The sequence below is a fragment of the Oncorhynchus mykiss genome, chromosome 18 (genome assembly GCF_057628025.1).
Source record: "Oncorhynchus mykiss isolate SJ-2025 chromosome 18, ASM5762802v1, whole genome shotgun sequence".
NCBI classification, from domain to species: domain Eukaryota; kingdom Metazoa; phylum Chordata; class Actinopteri; order Salmoniformes; family Salmonidae; genus Oncorhynchus; species Oncorhynchus mykiss.
The window spans coordinates 37,379,050-37,400,256 of NC_143039.1; the positions used below are offsets into that span (position 1 = coordinate 37,379,050).

At 41.5% G+C, this 21,207-nt stretch overlaps 1 protein-coding gene across 5 annotated transcripts in view; it reads right to left on the reverse strand.

The window, feature by feature from the left end:
* The window catches only part of LOC110495975 (neural cell adhesion molecule 2), a 422,938-nt gene that overhangs the window by 329,959 nt on the left and 71,772 nt on the right, over positions 1-21,207 (reverse strand). Inside the window, exon 1 of one of the 5 annotated variants that reach the window (XM_090208335.1) lies at positions 3,875-3,988. The exons of the other annotated variants lie outside the window; for them this stretch is intronic. The gene's annotated coding sequence lies outside the window, so the exon portion shown is untranslated. Of the gene's footprint in view, positions 1-3,874; positions 3,989-21,207 lie in introns of those variants that run through there. 5 annotated transcript variants of the gene reach the window in all.

Consider the following 21,207-nt stretch of genomic DNA (forward strand, 5'->3'; position numbering starts at 1 on the left):
ATGGAGTGCCATTTGGGATGCACCCTGTGTTTACATGTGCATTTCTATTGTTTTGTAGGGAACACAGGGTTAGATAATAATTCAATTGGGTGCAGAATAGAGTTAGCCAGTTACTGGCCCTGGATCTGTGTTAGATGTTCTTGTCTGCAGGTTCACTACCCTGATCAAGGAAGCAGTATTCTATCTACTATAGTGTGAGAGGTCATGAGTCAGCCGGGAGACCCAAGGACCCAGTAATCCATGTATAGTAGTCTTCAGTGTTGGGACCTCCTTTGTCTGTGTCTATGGGCTGATTCCTAATTGTTAATGTGGATGTTTCTTACCTTGCCATGCAACAAAATGTTTTCTGGAAGTTCTATCGTAGCTACCAACAAGTATCTCAGATTGTGTGTGAATAATCCATTGGGTTCAATGAAACATTCACACAGACATTCGAGGTAGTCCTATGTACACACATCTCAAGCATCTTTAGTTGCTAAATTATTTGGGGAGAAAGGGAAGATGGAGAGGGGTGGGGGAGAGGGGGGTTTGTAAAAGTTTTCAAACTAGAATGCCTCATACTCCTTGTTTCCAGGGAAACAGAAATCCTCCTCTGGTGGTGACAGATTCCAAACAGGCGTAGGGTTTGTATCTATACTGTTATTTTTCATTCTCTGTATGTAGTAAAAAAAAAATGCTAATTACACCACCTCCTCTTCTACACTCCATTCCCTCTCTCGTTTTTCCGCTTAGATGAGCCGTGGCTTTGCTAGCGATCTGGCTAATTACGCTAACAAGACAATTTCTCCTTTGCACCTGAATGGCTTGTTTCAATGGAAGACATCTCACGTAATCTAATTAGCCACATTGTGGCTACGCTCGTCCCGTGTCCCATATTCTTTTTTACAACTAGAGTAAGCTTTCAAAATGAATGGTGGCAGCGACCACCTGTAACCAACACTGGAGGACACTTTATTGTCCGAGTCCCTTACACACCGTTTGTAAATGTTCAACTACAAACTGTTCGACTGACCTATATTACAATTACATTTTGATATTTTTGCAGAAGCTCTTATTCAGAACGACTTATAGTCTGTGCATTCAACTAAGGTACTGTAAGACAACCACAAATTCCATCTGTTGCTCCAGACTTAGGAGGGAAAAAAGATTATAGTTTTGTCGCACCCTCGCTGCTGAGGAATGTGGTTGTTTTTCTTGTGTGTATGTATATTAGTCTTTTGTGAATTGTGTGTAATTGTAAAATGCGGGATAGAGACCTTTGTCTCAACGGGACTCCATGTTGAAATAAAGTTAAAATAAAATATCACAGTCAAGTAAACTTTCCTCAATAAAACAGCTATCAGGGAAATCCCTGCTAGTAAGAAAAGACAAGTGAGCGTGTTAGACAAGTACCGGACTATCCACTAACCCAGGGGTGGGCAATACATTTTTGCCCGAGGGCAAAATTCAGCGGAGGGGCGCACAGATTTTTTGGGGTACAGATTTGTTCGTCCAAGGCAATTTGCGGGCCAGAAAAATTGCAGTTATTTGAAAAAGTAGATTATAATGTCAACATACTTTGTATCTAGTTTTAGATGTTCAAGAATGGCATGGAGTGTATGTTGTTTTGTTTTTTAACTTAAATCTCATGCAGGACAGATTGAATGGCCCTTTGTTGCCTAGCCCTGCACTAACACTTACCCAGTGTTTTGACCGTGCTTGACTATTTAAGAGTAAAATATTTAGTGTTGCAGCTGTTATTCACAGGTCTCAGGTCTTTCTAACTTCAGTCCTGTTAACCTTTTCACATGTGAGTCCCAAATATCTCTAACGGTCGCCCCAGCGTGAGTTGTTTTATGCACGTAATGTCAGAATGCACTCACTGTTCCAAAATGTGATTGTTACGCAGCAGGACAGTTAACACGCGCTGCCTGCTAATTATCTATAGGCTATGTTTCAACTTGTCAATTTCTAATTATTTTCGAACAAGTTGTATTTTCTAACAATTTGAATTGAGGTGTTCCGCCTCCTCATTAATTCACATAGAACTAGCCCATTTCTGCGTAGAGGACAATTTATGTTTGAGGCTTTACTGAGCCAGATAAATTTCTCTCTTTGAGAGCCCATCGCACTTCACTTATGTTTGCACATATTAAGCATGCATATATTTGCGCAGTCTTGCAAGAATTGTAACATTTTCTTGCTGGCGCTCGCTTTGCCTTCTTTGTTGTTTTCCTTACACATAGGAATGCACACGTCCAAAGTTATTAACATAATAAGTTCCTTATTTTCTGTATATTGTGTTGTCATTTCTACTGTAGGCGCATACAGTTTGTATGTATGGAGGACAATGCATTTACAGTTTTATTGACATGTTTTCAATTACTGGTGACAAATAATGCATTCCGATTATTGCATATATTGTAATGGACAACGATGATGTGTGTAAAATACTTTTTTTTTAAGGTTGTACTGATTTGTATCTAGTGTACCTGCTGGGGCAGCAGGTAGCCTGGTGGTTACAGAGTTGCTAGATCGAATCCCAGAGCTCGCTAGGTAAAAATCTGTCATTCTGCCCCTGAACAAGGCAGTTAACCCACTGTTCCTAGGCTGTCATTGTAAATAAGAATTTGTTCTTAACTGACTTGCCTAGATAAATAAAATAAATAATGAGCTAAGTTATGTCACGTAATCTGTCAGACCAAAGATGTTATAATGAGGTGAAGGAATGGTTCACTCATTTTTCGGGTAAACTTACGGAAGTGAATGAAGGGAAGTGGATGATAGTAGAAGACACAACCCCTTCAACATGCATACTATAAACAGACCAAACTTATCTTGTCTCCTCTTATTATCGGTGCGCACAAACTACCCATCGTAAGATTACTTTAGATTTCTAGAAAGTGTTTTACTCAGTTATTTTGATCAATGGTGAGCTCACCCATGATGTGATTAATTTTAAATAGTAATTGCTATTAGCTAATTCATATTGTAGTTTCTGCCGAGAGTTATAAACATTGACCACTTGTGTTACATCAATCTTTCCTCAGTTAGCGCTAGGATGAATGTGGCCTACATTTTTCAGGTTTGGATGATTGTGTTATGCTGTACCTACTTCTGAACATCGCATCCAAAAATAAACTGCTCACATTCTGGACATAATTTTGTAAGGACTGTGTTTGTGCAAAATGTTTCTGAAAAAAACATTATGGCCAGCTCAAATGCTGATTGTTGTGTCATTCAAAACTGGACGTTCTAATCACAGCGGCTTAATCGTATGCTACAGGGACCCCTGTAGAATGATCACACCTGTGTTTTGGTACGTGAAAAAAGGTTAACAGAGTATGGAATCATCATTTAGTGCCGCTTGCCAACCACTTCAATGCATCCTGCTAATGTATGAAGACACAGCGTCATCAAACAAGGGGATAGAAGATGAAATGGAAACTTTTCAAAAGTGTAAATAATATTGTGTCGACAACAGACAAGCACAGACCAAGCACACAGAACACACACGCAAAACACGCACGGACACACACGCAAACACACAGAGGAAGGCAGGAAGAGCTCTAACTGGATTCAGACAACAGTCTAGCACTACCTTTGATCCTAAAATGACTGTCGTCTCATTCTCACAACTCAGAGAACAACAAAACAGAGAAACAGAAAACAGAGTCTCAATAATAGCAGCTAGCAAAGAAACGAGAATCCACATTACACCACTAGTGATGCAGCTAGTGCATTCTATACTCTAATGTGCAATCTTGGCACAGTAGAGAAACTCCACTTTATCCATAACACGGGTCTGCAATCAAGCTAACGCTAAAACACTAGAGATCAGTGTCGTTTTGAAGATACCTGAAGTGTAAATAGACATAGTACAAAGTGGCAATACCTCAAATTTCAGTGTTACAGACCATATGTAACTGGTGACTGTTAGTGAGAGGCGTCCTTTCTCTTCCTCCGTCGTCCCTCCTCGTTATTCAGCTACCTTTGTTTCTTCTCCCCCCTCCCCCAACTCTCTGTGTACCTCTACCCCCTTCCTTCCTTCCTTCCTTCCTTCCTTCCTTCCTTCCTTCCTTCCTTCCTTCCTTCCTTCCTTCCTTCCTTCCTTCCTTCCTTCCCATAAATTGTTTTCTGTTTCAAGGCCATTAGAATGTGTCCCTCTATTTATCTCCCTTCCTCCCTTACCTCTCTCTCCCGCTCTTCCTTCCTCCCTCCCTCCCCGAGACTCTTGGTACAGTGACTATCATTGATCGATTTTATCGGATGATTCATCTTCATTAATGCTGACCATCCCTGATCTGGTCCCTGTGGTGCGGACGATGCGGGGCAGAGTGGAGGAGATTGGAAAAGTTAGTGAAATGGCCTGGGATACACTAAACCAAGCAGTGCATTCACTGCACAGGAGTGTTGTGGAGATATTGAACCCTCCAGTCAATGGATGTAATTTAATAACATCTCTATGGGAAGTGATTCCCTGTGATTTCAATATAGAGCGAACAAGCCCGGGATAAAGTAAATGACACTACACCCAGCAGTGCATTTACAGTTCAGGAGTGAAGATATTGGATCCACCAGTCAAAAATGATTCCCATGATTCCAACATGGAGTGAACAGGCATGGGATACACTAAATTACACCTAGCAGTGCTTTTTACAGCACAGGGGTGTCATGCAAATATTGGACCCCTCCCAGTCAATGGATGCCATCCCCCATGATTCCAACATAAATCAATGGAACTAATATCATATGCTAAATTGTTGTTTCCAAAAGGTAGAAGTTTCCAAAATTTGCTATGAAATCTACGTTGACACATGTCAAGATGGTTTATGTAATATTGTTGTTGATGCACTTTAAATTACCTTGTCTTAAATTACACAAACGCTGCAACAGATAATCTAATCAGTTGTAACTTTCTGATCGACAACAAGGAAAGCCACGTCTACTCCTGCAGAACAAGTCAGAACTTATTTGCCCTAACCTGACACAACAGGTTATGACAGTGTGGACGTTTGTGATGGCGTATCGAATTATTTTTAATGAAATCTTTTACTCACGTTAAACACCTTTTGTCTCTTTCCATCGTGTGTGTGTGTGTGTGTGTGTGTGTGTGTGTGTGTGTGTGTGTGTGTGTGTGTGTGTACCTGACCTGACCCGTCTTGTCAGCCAAGCAGGCACTAGCTAGGGCTCTACTCGTCGCTAGCTGTCACTTCTTATCACGCTAATAGACTGTCAGTTTGTCAGAGGACCGCAGACATACACACACACACACACACACATACACACACACACCATAGCATGCATGGGTCTCCCTACCAGAACACATTAGCTCACTTTCTCAGCGGGGAAAACATAGCAACAGCAGGAGTGAGAAAAATAAGAGAGAGAGAGATTTATTTTGTTTATTAAATGAGGAAAGGCGGGGGGTGGTATTTATTTTGGTGCTACTCAATGACAGCTTTAGTTAGCAGCTCTGGTGGGTTGGTGGTTGACATGGGCATGTGTGAGATGGAGGGTGGGAAGATGTTGAGTTGGGAGGGGGGTAGTTCAGATTGAGTTCAGTAACAGTGTCAGGGGTGACATCTCCCTCTCTCCAGCTCTCTCTCAATTTCAATCTCTCTTTATATCTGTCTCTGTTTAGCTCACTCTCTTATCCCTCTCTATTTGTCTTGCCTTCCAGCAGGCTGGTGTTTCTGCCTCGTTGCAGAGGGAGCCCAACTCAATGCATCTGAATCATTCACACTTGTCATGTCTCATATGCAATGTGCAGGTGTGGAAGCAAACCACGACAGCCACAGAGAGAGGTAGAGAGCGAGAGAGAGGGAGAAAGAGAGAGAAGAAGATTATAGGTCATAGAGAGGAGTAAATGAGGACAGAAAAAACAAGGGTGCGAGTGTGTGCGAGCATGCATCTGCTTGTCATGGTACAACTTGTAAGTATATATTTAGAAATAAGAGCCTCTTTCTCTCTAACCATCATCCATTAGTCCCATGTTTGTTAGGACCTGGAGAAATATGACCACCCACTAAAACTCTAATCAGAACATCCCTGTTCACCTCTTATGCAACGAGACCATTTGTATAGGTGTACTTCTCTGTGTCATCACACCGCTGATGGAGCACTCTGTGCCTCTGCGCCGTAATATTATACAGGTATCATCTATTGCTCTGCTAGATGCACTCATCCACTCTGGCCTTAAAAGGTTTAGGTTAGCTTAGCTCAGATATGCTAAAATTGCTTGTGTGGATCCTCTCCTCCCATGTCCAGCTACTGTTGTTAGCTGTACTGCAGGGCTATTCAACTCAAGACCTGGAAGAGTGCTATACTAATGCTTTCATTCTCTACCTCTAATCAAGTAGTGGCCCGAGTGCCAATCAGTGATGTTAAATCACTATTTACCAGAGAGAGAAGGGCCTTACTGTACTGTAGTAGTCATACTACCTTGTTAAGAACACTGACAACCACTATACAGCTAGTTGAAACAACAACCACAATCTTACATTAAACCAGAAGCTCCCAACATTTTTTATTCATTTATTCCTTAGTTTACCAGGGGAGTTGACCATCAAGATGGCCGCCAGCCCATGTATAGTTTAGTATGCCCAATGGACATATTGAATGACCAATGTATAACTAACTATGCTGAAGTAATATCACCTGTATACAATGCTCTTCCTACCCAAGGTGACATTGGTTGTATATGGGTGGGAAAACTCTTCCATCCTACTGTTCTATCCTATCATATCCTGTGAGTGCAGGACACTACTTTAAACCTGGAGTTTATGTCTGTGTTTGTAGAAATCTGTTTGTTTGTGTGTTCACACACTTGAGAGTCTGTGTGTGTACATGCATCCCTGCATGTTTGTGTCTGTGTGACTGTGCATGTCCAAGAGGGACATTGACAAAAACAAAGCACTTATGGGTCACAAGAGAGCCGCTTATAAACTGTCCTGTTATCAAAGCCTCTCCCTCAGGGCCCATTCTGATGACTTGGCCACGCACACTAAAGAAGCCCACATGCCACACATACTATGCCAAATTCAACCACAAACAAACAGTGTGTAGAGTCCGTGTAGAATCAGGATACAGAGAGAAAGAGTGTGTGTGTATGTGTGTGTGTATATATACCCTGCTCAAAAAAATAAAGGGAACACTTAAGCAACACAATGTAACTCCAAGTCAATCACACTTCTGTGAAATCAAACTGTCCACTTAGGAAGCAACACTGATTGACAATAAATTTCACATGATGTTGTGCAAATGGAATATACAACAGGTGGAAATTATAGGCAATTAGCAAGACACCCCCAATAAAGGAGTGGTTCTACAGGTGGTGACCACAGACCACTTCTCAGTTCCTATGCTTCCTGGCTGATGTTTTGGCCACTTTGGAATGCAGGCGGTGCTTTCACTCTAGTGGTAGCATGAGACGGAGTCTACAACCCACACAAGTGGCTCAGGTAGTGCAGCTCATCCAGGATGGCACATCAATGCGAGCTGTGGCAAGAAGGTTTGCTGTGTCTGTCAGCGTAGTGTCCAGAGCATGGAGGCGCTACCAGGAGACTGGCCAGTACATCAGGAGACGTGGAGGAGGCCATAGGAGGGCAACAACCCAGCAGCAGGACCGCTACCTCCGCCTTTGTGCAAGGAGGAGCAGGAGGAGCACTGCCAGAGCCCTGCAAAATGACCTCCAGCAGGCCACAAATGTGCATGTGTCTGCTCAAACGGTCAGAAACAGACTCCATGAGGGTGGTATGAGGGACCGACGTCCACAGGTGGGGGTTGTGCTTAAAGCCCAACACCGTGCAGGACGTTTGGCATTTGACAGAGAACACCAAGATTGGCAAATTCGCCACTGGCGCCCCGTGCTCTTCACAGATGAAAGCAAGTTCACACTGAGCACGTGACAGACGTGACAGTCGGAAGACGCCGTGGAGAACGTTCTGCTGCCTGCAACATCCTCCAGCATGACTTTGGCGGTGGGTCAGTCATGGTGTGGGGTGGCATTTCTTTGGAGGGCCACATAGCCCTCCATGTGCTCGCCAGAGGTAGCCTGACTGCCATTAGGTACCGAGATGAGATCCTCAGACACCTTGTGAGACCATATGCTGGTGCGGTTGGCCCTGGGTTCCTCCTAATGCAAGACAATGCTAGACCTCATGTGGCTGGAGTGTGTCAGCAGTTCCTGCAAGAGGAAGGCATTGATGCTATGGACTGGCCCGCCTGTTCCCCAGACCTGAATCCAATTGAGCACATCTGGGACATCATGTCTCGCTCCATCCACCAACGTTGCACAGCAGACTGTCCAGGAGTTAGAGGATGCTTTAGTCCAGGTCTGGGAGGAGATCCCTCAGGAGACCATCCGCCACCTCATTAGGAGCATGCCCAGGCGTTGTAGGGAGGTCATACAAGCACGTGGAGGCCACACACACTACTGAGCCTCATTTTGACTTGTTTTAAGGACATTACATCAACGTTGGATCAGCCTGTAGAGTGTTTTTTTCCACTTTAATTTTGAGTGTGACTCCAAATCCAGACCTCCATGGTCATGAATTTGATTTCCATTGATAATTTGTGTGTGATTTTGTTGTCAGCACATTCAACTATGTAAAGAAAAAAGTATTTAATAAGAATATTTCATTCATTCAGATCTAGGATGTGTTATTTTAGTGTTCCCTTTATTTTTTTGAGCAGTATATATATATATATATATATATATATATATATATATATATATACATACAGTGCCTTGCGAAAGTATTCGGCCCCCTTGAACTTTGCGACCTTTTGCCACATTTCAGGCTTCCAACATAAAAACTGTATTTTTTTGTGAAGAATCAACAACAAGTGGGACACAATCATGAAGTGGAACGACAATTATTGGATATTTCAAACTTTTTTAACAAATCAAAAACTGAAAAATTGGGCGTGCAAAATTATTCAGCCCCTTTACTTTCAGTGCAGCAAACTCTCTCCAGAAGTTCAGTGAGGATCTCTGAATGATCCAATGTTGACCTAAATGACTAATGATGATAAATACAATCCACCTGTGTGTAATCAAGTCTCCGTATAAATGCACCTGCACTGTGATAGTCTCAGAGGTCCGTTAAAAGCGCAGAGAGCATCATGAAGAACAAGGAACACACCAAGCAGGTCCGAGATACTGTTGTGAAGAAGTTAAAAGTCGGATTTGGATACAGAAAAAATTCCCAAGCTTTAAACATCCCAAGGAGCACTGTGCAAGCGATAATATTGAAATGGAAGGAGTATCAGACTACTGCAAATCTACCAAGACCTGGCCATCCCTCTAAACTTTCAGCTCATACAAGGAGAAGACTGATCAGAGATGCAGCCAAGAGGCCCATGATCACTCTGGATGAACTGCAGAGATCTACAGCTGAGGTGGGAGACTCTGTCCATAGGACAACAATCAGTCGTATATTGCACAAATCTGGCCTTTATGGAAGAGTGGCAAGAAGAAAGCCATTTCTTAAAGATATCCATAAAAAGTGTCGTTTAAAATTTGCCACAAGCCACCTGGGAGACACACCAAACATGTGGAAGAAGGTGCTCTGGTCAGATGAAACCAAAATTGAACTTTTTGGCAACAATGCAAAACGTGTTTGGCGTAAAAGCAACACAGCTGAACGAACACACCATCCCCACTGTCAAACATGGTGGTGGCAGCATCATGGTTTGGGCCTGTTTTTCTTCAGCAGGGAAAGGGAAGATGGTTAAAATTGATGGGAAGATGGATGGAGCCAAATACAGGACCATTCTGGAAGAAACACTGATGGAGTCTGCAAAAGACCTGAGACTGGGACGGAGATTTGTCTTCCAACAAGACAATGATCCAAAACATAAAGCAAAATCTACAATAGAATGGTTCAATAATAAACATATCCAGGTGTTAGAAGGGCCAAGTCAAAGTCCAGACCTGAATCCAATCGAGAATCTGTGGAAAGAACTGAAAACTGCTGTTCACAAATGCTCTCCATCCAACCTCACTGAGCTCGAGCTGTTTTGCAAGGAGGAATGGGAAAAAAATTCAGTCTCTCGATGTGCAAAACTGAGAGACATACCCCAAGCGACTTACAGCTGTAATCGCAGCAAAAGGTGGCGCTACAAAGTATTAACTTAAGGGGGCTGAATAATTTTGCACGCCCAATTTTTCAGTTTTTGATTTGTTAAAAAAGTTTGAAATATCCAATAAATGTCATTCCACTTCATGATTGTGTCCCACTTGTTGTTGATTCTTCACAAAAAAAATACAGTTTTATGTTTGAAGCCTGAAATGTGGCAAAAGGTCGCAAAGTTCAAGGGGGCCGAATACTTTCGCAAGGCACTATATATATATATATATATATATGTGTGTGTGTGTGTGTGTGTGTGTGTGCGTGCGTGCGTGTGCGCGTGTGTTCGAGATTGTGAGAGTGTGTCATGAGCTGAAACCCAGTTTGTAGCATTTGCCCAGAGCTCTGTGTATAATGTTTTATATGTATGAGCCTATTGCTGTAGCAGCACTGCTATGAATATGCCTCTGGCCCAGATGGCAGGAAGTAGAGCATTACTAAGATATATTTAGTTATATTTAACTATCCAAGGTGGGGTAAAATTTCCTCTAAAAGTTTGTGTGGCTGTGTGTGCGAGAGAGAAAGAGATCTTCTCTCACCCCAACTTCCCACTCCGACCACTGTGATCTCTTAGATCCCCATCATTGTCACCATCAACCGTTAAAAGGGGCAATCAGCAGTAGAAACAATAACAAAACCGACTTCCGGCCCCTGGTTGGTAAAAAGCTGAGGTGTGGGGCTGGAGAAATGTAACCACTCCCGAATTCATAAACAGAGCTATGGATGCAAAGACTGATTATAGCTTTAACCATGTTTTGGGGCTAGATAGTGTTTGTTTACATTTTATTTGTTTATAAAGGTTGGAGTAAAACAAGTTTATATTTTGGGTTCTGGTGGGGTACAACAGTTGAACTAAGCTCATGAGGCATTTCTAAGTTATAATCTTCAAGAACCAATGGGTACATATCTTTAATGTATAAGTCCAACACATGGTTGTAGCAACTGTTGATTGCCCCTTTAAAGGTACTTGTCAGTGACACCCACACAACACCCTTCCCCTGTCACACAACCATAGCTTTACAGTGCAACTTTCACACTGTTATATCCACGTGAGTGATCTCTACACAGTCTATCCCATATGGACATTAGACACATCTGGTCATGTTTAACAAACATTCAACGACTCGGATTGGACAATAATGGTTGTATTGTATTGATGGATTCTGGGTATTAACTCCTAAACTTGGGATAGGGTTAATTATCAGGTATCCTATTGAAATACTGAGCGCTTAGGTTTAGAGGGTCTACACCAGAAGTTACTGGTTATCTGTAGGAGGAAGGTATATAGAGTGTGCAATTAAGCTTGGAATGTGCTGAGTGCAGGGAAAGCAATCACGTGGCAGGCATTGATAAGGGGAGAGAGCCATGGATTAGTGATGAAGGGGTCGAGGTAAGGTCAGGTCACGTTACGTTAAGGGAGAAAGAAAAGTTTATGTCCGTATTACTTAGTTTCCTGCTTAGCAGTAAAGATACAATGTTTGTTCAGATGTGTAGGAGGAGACTCAGCCAAGAGGAAAGGGTTAAATATCAGTGTTTGTGTGAACAATGTCTTTGTCTAATGCAGCCTTATTGATTCTCTGGGAAGAATAAACTTGGTTTAAGCTTTCATTAGTGTCTATCAAGTTTTTACTCTGAGAAATTGGGTTCTAACAGTATGCACTGTACATCTACTCACATTGGCCTTGACTGACAAACCCATAGGTCTGCATTTGGGTCATATCCTGAGTCGTGATACCTATAGAGTTCACTAGTGAAAAAACCCACTTCAAATAGATCCATCTATTCAATGTACTGTATTTTTGGGTCCTATACATCTACTCACATTGTCCCTAACATGACCCACAGTGCATATGCATCCATTCAAGCCTGCACTGGCAGTACCCTTGATTAACCTGAACACATACATGTGAGACTGTATTCATGCCTCCATTCTTTTGTAACCTGTGTCTCTAAGCAGGCTGAATCAAGGCCTGTATGGCATACTCAATGAATGACTAGCGGGCTGGAAAGGCCTCCTGTAGGTGCATAAAGCAGGTGTCCTCACTTTTAGGCTGGTTCTACCTATTAACTCTAACCCCACCAGCTGTCTTTTGCTCGCTCCCTCTCTCCATAGGTGTTGCCTTTCATTAGTTCTACTTACCTCCGTACCCATCACGCTCTCTCTCCCTACCTCTTACTCCACATCTTGTTCCCCCTCTCTCCCTTCCTGCCTCTTTCCCCCTCTCTATTTTAACCATCTCTCTATCCCCCCTCCCACCACATGTGCCGTCTTTCAAACCTTTCACATGCAGCCAAAACCATTGAAGCAAGCTTGAATGGCAGCTCCTTTCATCTTTCCTTCCCTGAAACATCCCTTTCTCAAGAAAGAAAGAAAGAAAGAAAGAATGAAAGAAAGAAAGAAAGAAAGAAAGAAAGAAAGAAAGAAAGAAAAAGAGAAAGAAAGAAAGAAAGAAAGAAAGAGAAAGAAAGAAAGAAAGAAAGAAAGAAAGAAAGAAAGAAAGAAAGAAAGAAAGAAAGAAAAAGAAAGAAAGAAAGAAAGAAAGAAAGAAAAGAAAAAAGAAAGAAAGAAAGAAAGAAAGAAAAGAAAAAAGAAAGAAAGAAAGAAAGAAAGAAAAGAAAAAAGAAAGAAAGAAAGAAAGAAAGAAAAAGAGAAAGAAAGAAAGAAAAAGAGAAAGAAAGAAAGAAAAAATGAAAGAAAGAAAAAAGAAAAAAAGAAAAAAAGAAAGAAAGAAAGAAAAAGAGAAAGAAAGAAAGAAAGAAAGAAAAAGAGAAAGAAAGAAAGAAAGAAAAAAATAAAAAAAGAAAGAAAGAAAGAAAAAGAGAAAGAAAGAAAGAAAGAAAAGAAAAAGAGAAAGAAAGAAAGAAAAAGAGAAAGAAAGAAAGAAAGAAAGAAAAAAGAAAAAAAGAAAGAAAGAAAAAAGAAAGAAAGAAAGAAAGAAAGAAAGAAAAAAGAAAGAAAGAAAGTAAAAGAGAAAGAGAGAAAGAGAGAAAGAAAGAAAGAAAGAAAGAAAGAGAGAGAGAGAGAAAGAAAGAAAGAAAAAGGGAAAGAAAGAAAGAAAAAGAGAAAGAAAGAAAGAAAAAGAGAAAGAAAGAAAGAAAGAAAGAAAGAAAAAGAAAGAAAGAAAATGAGAGCTGAGCCTCTCTTAATGCCTCCTCCTCCTCTTGACCTGGGTGAAAAGGAAAAAGCCTTGGTTCTTAATGCCACCTCACTGGGCACACACTGGTTGAATCAATGTTGTTCACGTCAATGAAATAAATAAAAAAGTACGCTGAACCGAAGTGGAGTAGACGTTGAATTGACGTCTGTGTCTAGTGGGCCAGTAACAGCACTAACCCCTGCAGTTGCTAACAAGTGGATAGATAGACTTCAACTGTCACAACAGGCAGTATATGTCCCTTGCTTGTGTTATTATCCAGGTGGAGCCAGGAAGAGTGCTTTTTATTTCACATGTCTACTGGGCTCAGCTTAGCACTCAGTACTGTTGGACCTAGGGATGAGACAAATGGACAATTTTGCTTAACATCTAAACTGCCATATTTTTTTTGGGGGGGGGGGGTGCATTTTGTTAAAACGATAAGAAAAAAACATTAAATTCCACGCCAAATTCACAGTGCAGAATAATGGCCATATTACGTGTGTATAACCGCTAGGGCCGGGCAAGTAAGTTATATCTACAACAGTCATATGCCCTTGAAAGCGCCTTGGCTACGACCTGTTTGTCTGTAAGGGTACACTACGTCTTCTGAACACTAGAACCATCTGACCCTTTCAGTCTATAAGTACCCGCTAAAGAACATTGAGAACGTTGCCGGGTGTCCTCTTTAGCATAATGTACACATCAGATGCATTTAAACCCACAAGGTAAGTAAACATTAGCACCAATGCCTGATAAATAGTGCATAAATAAAAGGATGAATTGCATTATGAAATATTCTCGGAAAAAAATCCACGTAATAATAAAATAAGAGATATTTGTTTAGTATAATTCTACAAAGTCCTAGTTTATTAACGTAGGTCTGTAGACTATTATCGACACCATTTCCAGCCAACGATACATCAACATTCTAACAGTTTAATAAATACATTCCATATACGCTATGGTATTGTAATAATAATAATTTGGTTGTGTTTATGAAGGTCTTAGTTAACATTACAATCCTAAAGAACATAATAGCATTGCCATTAGTTTATGTTACTCTAGGCTAAAAGGAAAAATGAAAAAAAACTCTAGTTCAAGAATTAAATCCATCACAAAGAAAGCCATTATAATATTGTGTTGGCAGAAACATTGTGGAAATAACGAAAGCCTATTTTCAGTTTGTTATGTTAGTACACTTTGCTAAGTAGCCAGAGCAATGCCGCTGTGCGAGTGGTCATGCGCTTGACGCATGGATAATATGGATATTCTTGGAAAAGTGATATTCGGAAATAGAACTGCACCTCTTGAATTGAGAGATATATTACAAAGGTAATTGTCAAAGAAACATATATATATATTCAGAATATATATATATTCTGCTGTTTCTATATATATATATATATATATACACACACACACACAGTGCCTTGCGAAAGTATTCGGCCCCCTTGAACTTTGCGACCTTTTGCCACATTTCAGGCTTCAAACTTGAAGATATAAAACTGTATTTTTTTGTGAAGAATCAACAACAAGTGGGACACAATCATGAAGTGGAACGACATTTATTGGATATTTCAAACTTTTTTAACAAATCAAAAACTGAAAAATTGGGCGTGCAAAATTATTCAGCCCCCTTAAGTTAATACTTTGTAGCGCCACCTTTTGCTGCGATTACAGCTGTAAGTCGCTTGGGGTATGTCTCTATCAGTTTTGCAAATCGAGAGACTGACATTTTTTCCCATTCCTCCTTGCAAAACAGCTCGAGCTCAGTGAGGTTGGATGGAGAGCATTTGTGAACAGCAGTTTTCAGTTCTTTCCACAGATTCTCGATTGGATTCAGGTCTGGACTTTGACTTGGCCATTCTAACACCTGGATATGTTTATTTTTGAACCATTCCATTGTAGATTTTGCTTTATGTTTTGGATCATTGTCTTGTTGGAAGACAAATCTCCGTCCCAGTCTCAGGTCTTTTGCAGACTCCATCAGGTTTTCTTCCAGAATGGTCCTGTATTTGGCTCCATCCATCTTCCCATCAATTTTAACCATCTTCCCTGTCCCTGCTGAAGAAAAGCAGGCCCAAACCATGATGCTGCCACCACCATGTTTGACAGTGGGGATGGTGTGTTCAGCTGTGTTGCTTTTACGCCAAACATAACGTTTGGCATTGTTGCCAAAAAGTTACATTTTGGTTTCATCTGACCAGAGCACCTTCTTCCACATGTTTGGTGTGTCTCCCAGGTGGCTTGTGGCAAACTTTAAACAACACTTTTTATGGATATCTTTAAGAAATGGCTTTCTTCTTGCCACTCTTCCATAAAGGCTAGATTTGTGCAATGTACGACTGATTGTTGTCCTATGGACAGAGTCTCCCACCTCAGCTGTAGATCTCTGCAGTTCATCCAGAGTGATCATGGGCCTCTTGGCTGCATCTCTGATCAGTCTTCTCCTTGTATGAGCTGAAAGTTTAGAGGGACGGCCAGGTCTTGGTAGATTTGCAGTGGTCTGATACTCCTTCCATTTCAATATTATCGCTTGCACAGTGCTCCTTGGGATGTTTAAAGCTTGGGAAATATTTTTGTATCCAAATCCGGCTTTAAACTTCTTCAAAACAGTATTTCGGACCTGCCTGGTGTGTTCCTTGTTCTTCATGATGCTCTCTGCGCTTTTAACGGACCTCTGAGACTATCACAGTGCAGGTGCATTTATACGGAGACTTGATTACACACAGGTGGATTGTATTTATCATCATTAGTCATTTAGGTCAACATTGGATCATTCAGAGATCCTCACTGAACTTCTGGAGAGAGTTTGCTGCACTGAAAGTAAAGGGGCTGAATAATTTTGTACTCCCAATTTTTCAGTTTTTGATTTGTTAAAAAAGTTTGAAATATCCAATAAATGTCGTTCCACTTCATGATTGTGTCCCACTTGTTGTTGATTCTTCACAAAAAAATACAGTTTTATATCTTTATGTTTGAAGCCTGAAATATGGCAAAAGGTCGCAAAGTTCAAGGGGGCCGAATACTTTCGCAAGGCACTGTATATACTGTACTCGATACCATCTACTGCATCTTGCCCATGCCGTTCTGTACCATCACTCATTCATATCTTCATGTACATATTCTTTATCCCTTTACACTTGTGTGTATAAGGTAGTAGTTTTGGAATTGTTAGATTAGATTACTCGTTGGTTATTACTGCATTGTCGGAACTAGAAGCACAAGCATTTCGCTACACTCGCATTAACATCTGCTAACCATGTGTATGTGACAAATAAATTTGATTTGATTTGACATCAACAACCAACTTGAATGGTCCAAACACACCAAGACAGTTGTGAAGAGGGCACAACAAAGCCTATTCCCCCTCAGGAAACTAAAAAGATTTGGCATGGGTCCTGAGATCCTCAAAAGGTTCTACAGCTGCAATATCGAGAGCATCACTGCCGGTACGGCAATTGCCTGGCCTCTGACCGAAAGGCACTACAGAGGGTAGTGCGTACGGCCCAGTACATCACTGGGGCTAAGCTGCATGCCATCCAGGACCTCTACACCAGGCGGTGTCATAGGAAGGCCCTAAAAATGGTGAAAGACCCCAGCCACCTCAGACTGTTCTCTCTACTACCGCATGGGAAGCGGTACCGGAGTGCCAAGTGTAGGACAAAAAGGCTTCTCAACAGTTTTTACCCCCAAGACATACGACTCATGGACAAGTAATCAACCCGGACTATTTGCATTGTGTCCCCCCCCAACCCCTCGTTTTAAGCTGCTGCTACTCTCTGTTTATCATATATTCATAGTCACTTTAAGTGTACATACTACCTCAATTGGGCTGACCAACCAGTGCTCCCGCACATTGGCTAACCGGGCTATCTGTGTTGTGTCCCAACCACCACCCGCCAACCCCTCTTTTACGCTACTGCTACTCTCTGTTCATCATATATGCATAGTCACTTTAACCATATCTACATGTTCATACTACCTCAATCAGCCTGACTAACCGGTGTCTGTATGTAACCTTGCTACTTTTATAGCCTGTCTTTTTACTGTTGTTTTATTTCTTTACCTACCCATTGTTCACTTAATACCTTTTTTGCACTATTGGTTAGAGCCTGTAAGTAAGCATTTCACTGTAAGGTCTACTACACCTGTTGTATTCGACGCACGTGACAAATAAACTTTGATTTGATATGATTTTATTTCCGTTCTTTATTTTTAATAAATGTGCAAACATTTCTGAAAACCTTTTTTTGCTTTGTCATTATGGGATATTGTGTATAGATTGATGAGGGAAAACAGCAATTTCTTACATTTTAGAATAAGGCTGTAACGTAATAAAATGTGTAAAAAGTCAAGGGGGTCTGAATACTTTCCGAATGCACTCTATATTTAAGCAGTAAGGCACAAGGGGGTGTGGTATATGGCCAATATAACACGGCTAAGGGCTGTTCTTATGCACAATGTATCGCATGCCTGGACACAATCCTTAGCTGTGGTATGTTGGCCATATACCACAAACCCCAGACGTGCCTTATTGCGATTATAAACTGGTTACCAACGTAGTTAGAGGAGTAAAAATAAATGTTTTGTCATACCCGTGGTATCAGCATCTAGGGCTGGAACCACACAGTTTATAAATACACACTATATAGAAATCAAAAAGTTTTACCTGCATGTGACTCCAAAGGAGGATTTGATAAAGTGATGCTCCTTTCACTGCCTTTGTCAATTCCAAGCTTCTCCCATCTCTAAATGTACAATTTGCCAACTGATAATATTGTCACTCATCAGACTGTGAATAGATTTTTGTCTTTAGTGTTGGTTAACTCTTATTATGTGTGAAATTATTTTCGGAATAGTTTCGATGGTCAGCTGCGCAGGCTGACTGGCATCGTTTGCATCCCCTTGCTCATCAACTAGGAGAGAGTCAAGGATATGTTTTGCATTATTCTAAAGGCCTACTGCAACACGTAGCATGTTTCCATTTACAATACATTTGATAAGTAATATAATTATAGTAAATAAAACAGTCCTGTAAATGCTTCTTTTTACAAAGTAAAATGTGAAAGAGAATGACTTCAATCCGCAAGGCGCTCTGTCAATGTATTTGCTATAAACATGAGCGCCAATGCTGATAAATAGGCATAACAAATTTATCGTTACACTATTATTTTCTAAATTAAATAAACCTCTTCAATAGTGAAGAAACGTGCACAATAATCACCCATTCATCATTCATTCAGTCAGGAGAGAGAGAGAGACACATTAGCGCCTGGCTGTGTACCAACGTCCTACAGCACATTGTCTTGTCTGGTTAAGTTGTGAATAGGTACACTATATGACCATAAGTATGCTCGTCGAACATCTCATTCCAAAAATCATGGGCAGTAATAGTTGGACCGCCTTTGCTGCCATAACAGCCTCCACTCTTCTGGGAAGGCTTTCCACTAGATGTTGGAACATTGCTACGAGGACTTGCTTTCCACTTCACAATAACAGCACTTCCAGTTGACCGGGGCAGCTCTAGCAGGGCAGAAATTTGACAAACTGACTTGTTGGAAAGGCGGCATCCTATGACCGTGCCACGTCGAAAGTCACTGAGCTCTTTAGTGATGCCAATCTACTACCAAATGTTTGTTTATGGAGATGGCATGGCTGTCTGCTCGATTTTATACACCTGTCAGCAACGGGTACGGCTGAAATGGCCAAATCCACTAATTTGAAGGAGTTCCCACATACACAATATATATATACAAGTCTGAAAAGAACTGAATAAAAGGCTCTAAACAGTAGGAATCATCCGCTAGGACTCCTAAGATTCAGTATTTTTGGAACGGAGGAGGCTGATTAGTTGCCAAACTTCCAAGAACACAAACACTCGGATCCTTCATAGTGAGCTACGGAAGGACAAAGCATAGGCAGGACAGAGTCATAACTGTACACTAGGCATATCTGCAATCAAAAGCTGAATCTCGCAATGGAATGCTGTATTTCATCATTTTCTTGCCTTGAAATGTCTCACAACTTCAATAAAGCAGGGCCCATCACCAATGAATAGGCTAGGATATTCTACACACAAAAGATCAAAGACTGAACACACACTCACGTCACAAGCAATGAGAAAGTACAGGCGAGCCAACTGCATTGTGATAAAAAAAATTGGTGGGAACCCCCCTCCCCCCAGAAAAAAAGAAAATCTGTTACAGATTTTTCTTAAAATTAAGGATCCCAACGTTCACACCCCTAATTGGACCATAACATAATGTAAACGGAAAAACACACTCACAAAGGAGATCCCAGCGGCCTGCAGGGACACCAGTGTTTGATTTTTCAGGACAGCCAATTTACAATTGCAAAATAAAAAAAAACGTAACCAGATAAATCTAGGTTCATACATAACAGAAAAGCTATTTATAGTTTTAAACTACACACAACTGCATTTATCACATGTATTTCACTTGGGTAAAGCAACAATTACAGAGAACTCCAAGGTCACCATGCAATCCCTTAAGTCAAAGCCAGCTTTCTGAAGTGAACACACCATCGATCACCACATTCTTTTGGAGAGATTGGAAACCCACACTGGTTTACACGGACAAGATCTGGCCTGGTTTAGATCTTATCTGTCGGAAAGATATCAGTTTGTCTCTATGAATGGTTTGTCCTCTGACAAATGAACTGTACATTTCGGTCTTCCTCAAGGCTCCGTTTTAGGACCACTATTGTTTTCACTATATATTTTACCTCTTGGCGATGTCATTCGGAAACATAATATTAACCTTCACTGCTATGTGGATGACTCACAGCTGTACATTTCGATTAAACATGGTGAAGCCCCAAAATTTCCCTCCCTGGAAGCCTGTGTGTCAGACAAAAAGAAGTGGATGGTGGCAAATGTTCTACTTCTAAACTCAGACAAAACAGAGATGCTAGCTAGTTCTAGGTCCCAAGAAACAAAGAGATCTTCTGTTAAATCTGACAATTAATCTTAATGGCTTACTGGTACTCTTCCATGCCATCCCTAGGAGGGGTGCGTCACTTGAGTGGGTTGAGTCACTGACGTGGTCTTCCTGTCCGGGTTGGCACCCCCCATTGGGTTGTGCCGTGGGGGAGATCTTCGTGGGCTATACTCGGCCTTGTCTCAGGATGGTAAGATGGTGGTTGAAGATATCCCTCTAGTGGTGTGGGGGCTGTGCTTTTGCAAAGTGGGTGGGGTTATATCCTGCCTGTTTGGCCCTGTCCGGGGGTATCGTCGGACGGGACCACAGTGTCTCCCGACCCCTCCTGTCTCAGCCTCCAGTATTTATGCTGCAATAGTTTGTGTCGGGGGCTAGGGTCAGTCTGTTATATCTGGAGTATTTCTCCTGTCTCTCCGGTGTCCCGTGTGAATTTAAGTATGATCTCTCTTTTTTTCTCTCCTCTCTTTCTCTCTCTCTCAGAGGACCTGAGCCATGCCTCAGGACTACCTGGCCTGATGACTCCTTGCTGTCCCCAGTCCACCTGGATGTGCTGTTGCTCCAGTTTCAACTGTTCTGCCTGCGGCTATGGAACCCTGATCTGTTCACCGGACGTGCTACCTGTCCCAGACCTGCTGTTTTCAACTCTCTAGATACAGCAGGAGAGGTAGAGATGATCGGCTGTGAAAAGCCAACTGCCATTTACTCCTGAGGTGCTGAACTGTTGCACCCTCTACAACCACTGTGATTATTATTATTTGACACTGCTGGTCGTCTATGAACATTTGAACATCTTGGCCATGTTCTATTATAATCTCAAACATGCACAGCCAGAAAAGTACTGGCCACCCCTCATAGCCTGGTTCCTCTCTAAGTTTCTTCCTAGGTTCTGGCCTTTCTAGGGGGTTTTTCCTAGCCACCGTGCTTCTACGCCTGCATTGCTTGCTGTTTGGGGTTTTAGGCTGGGTTTCTGTACAGCACTTTGTGACATCAGCT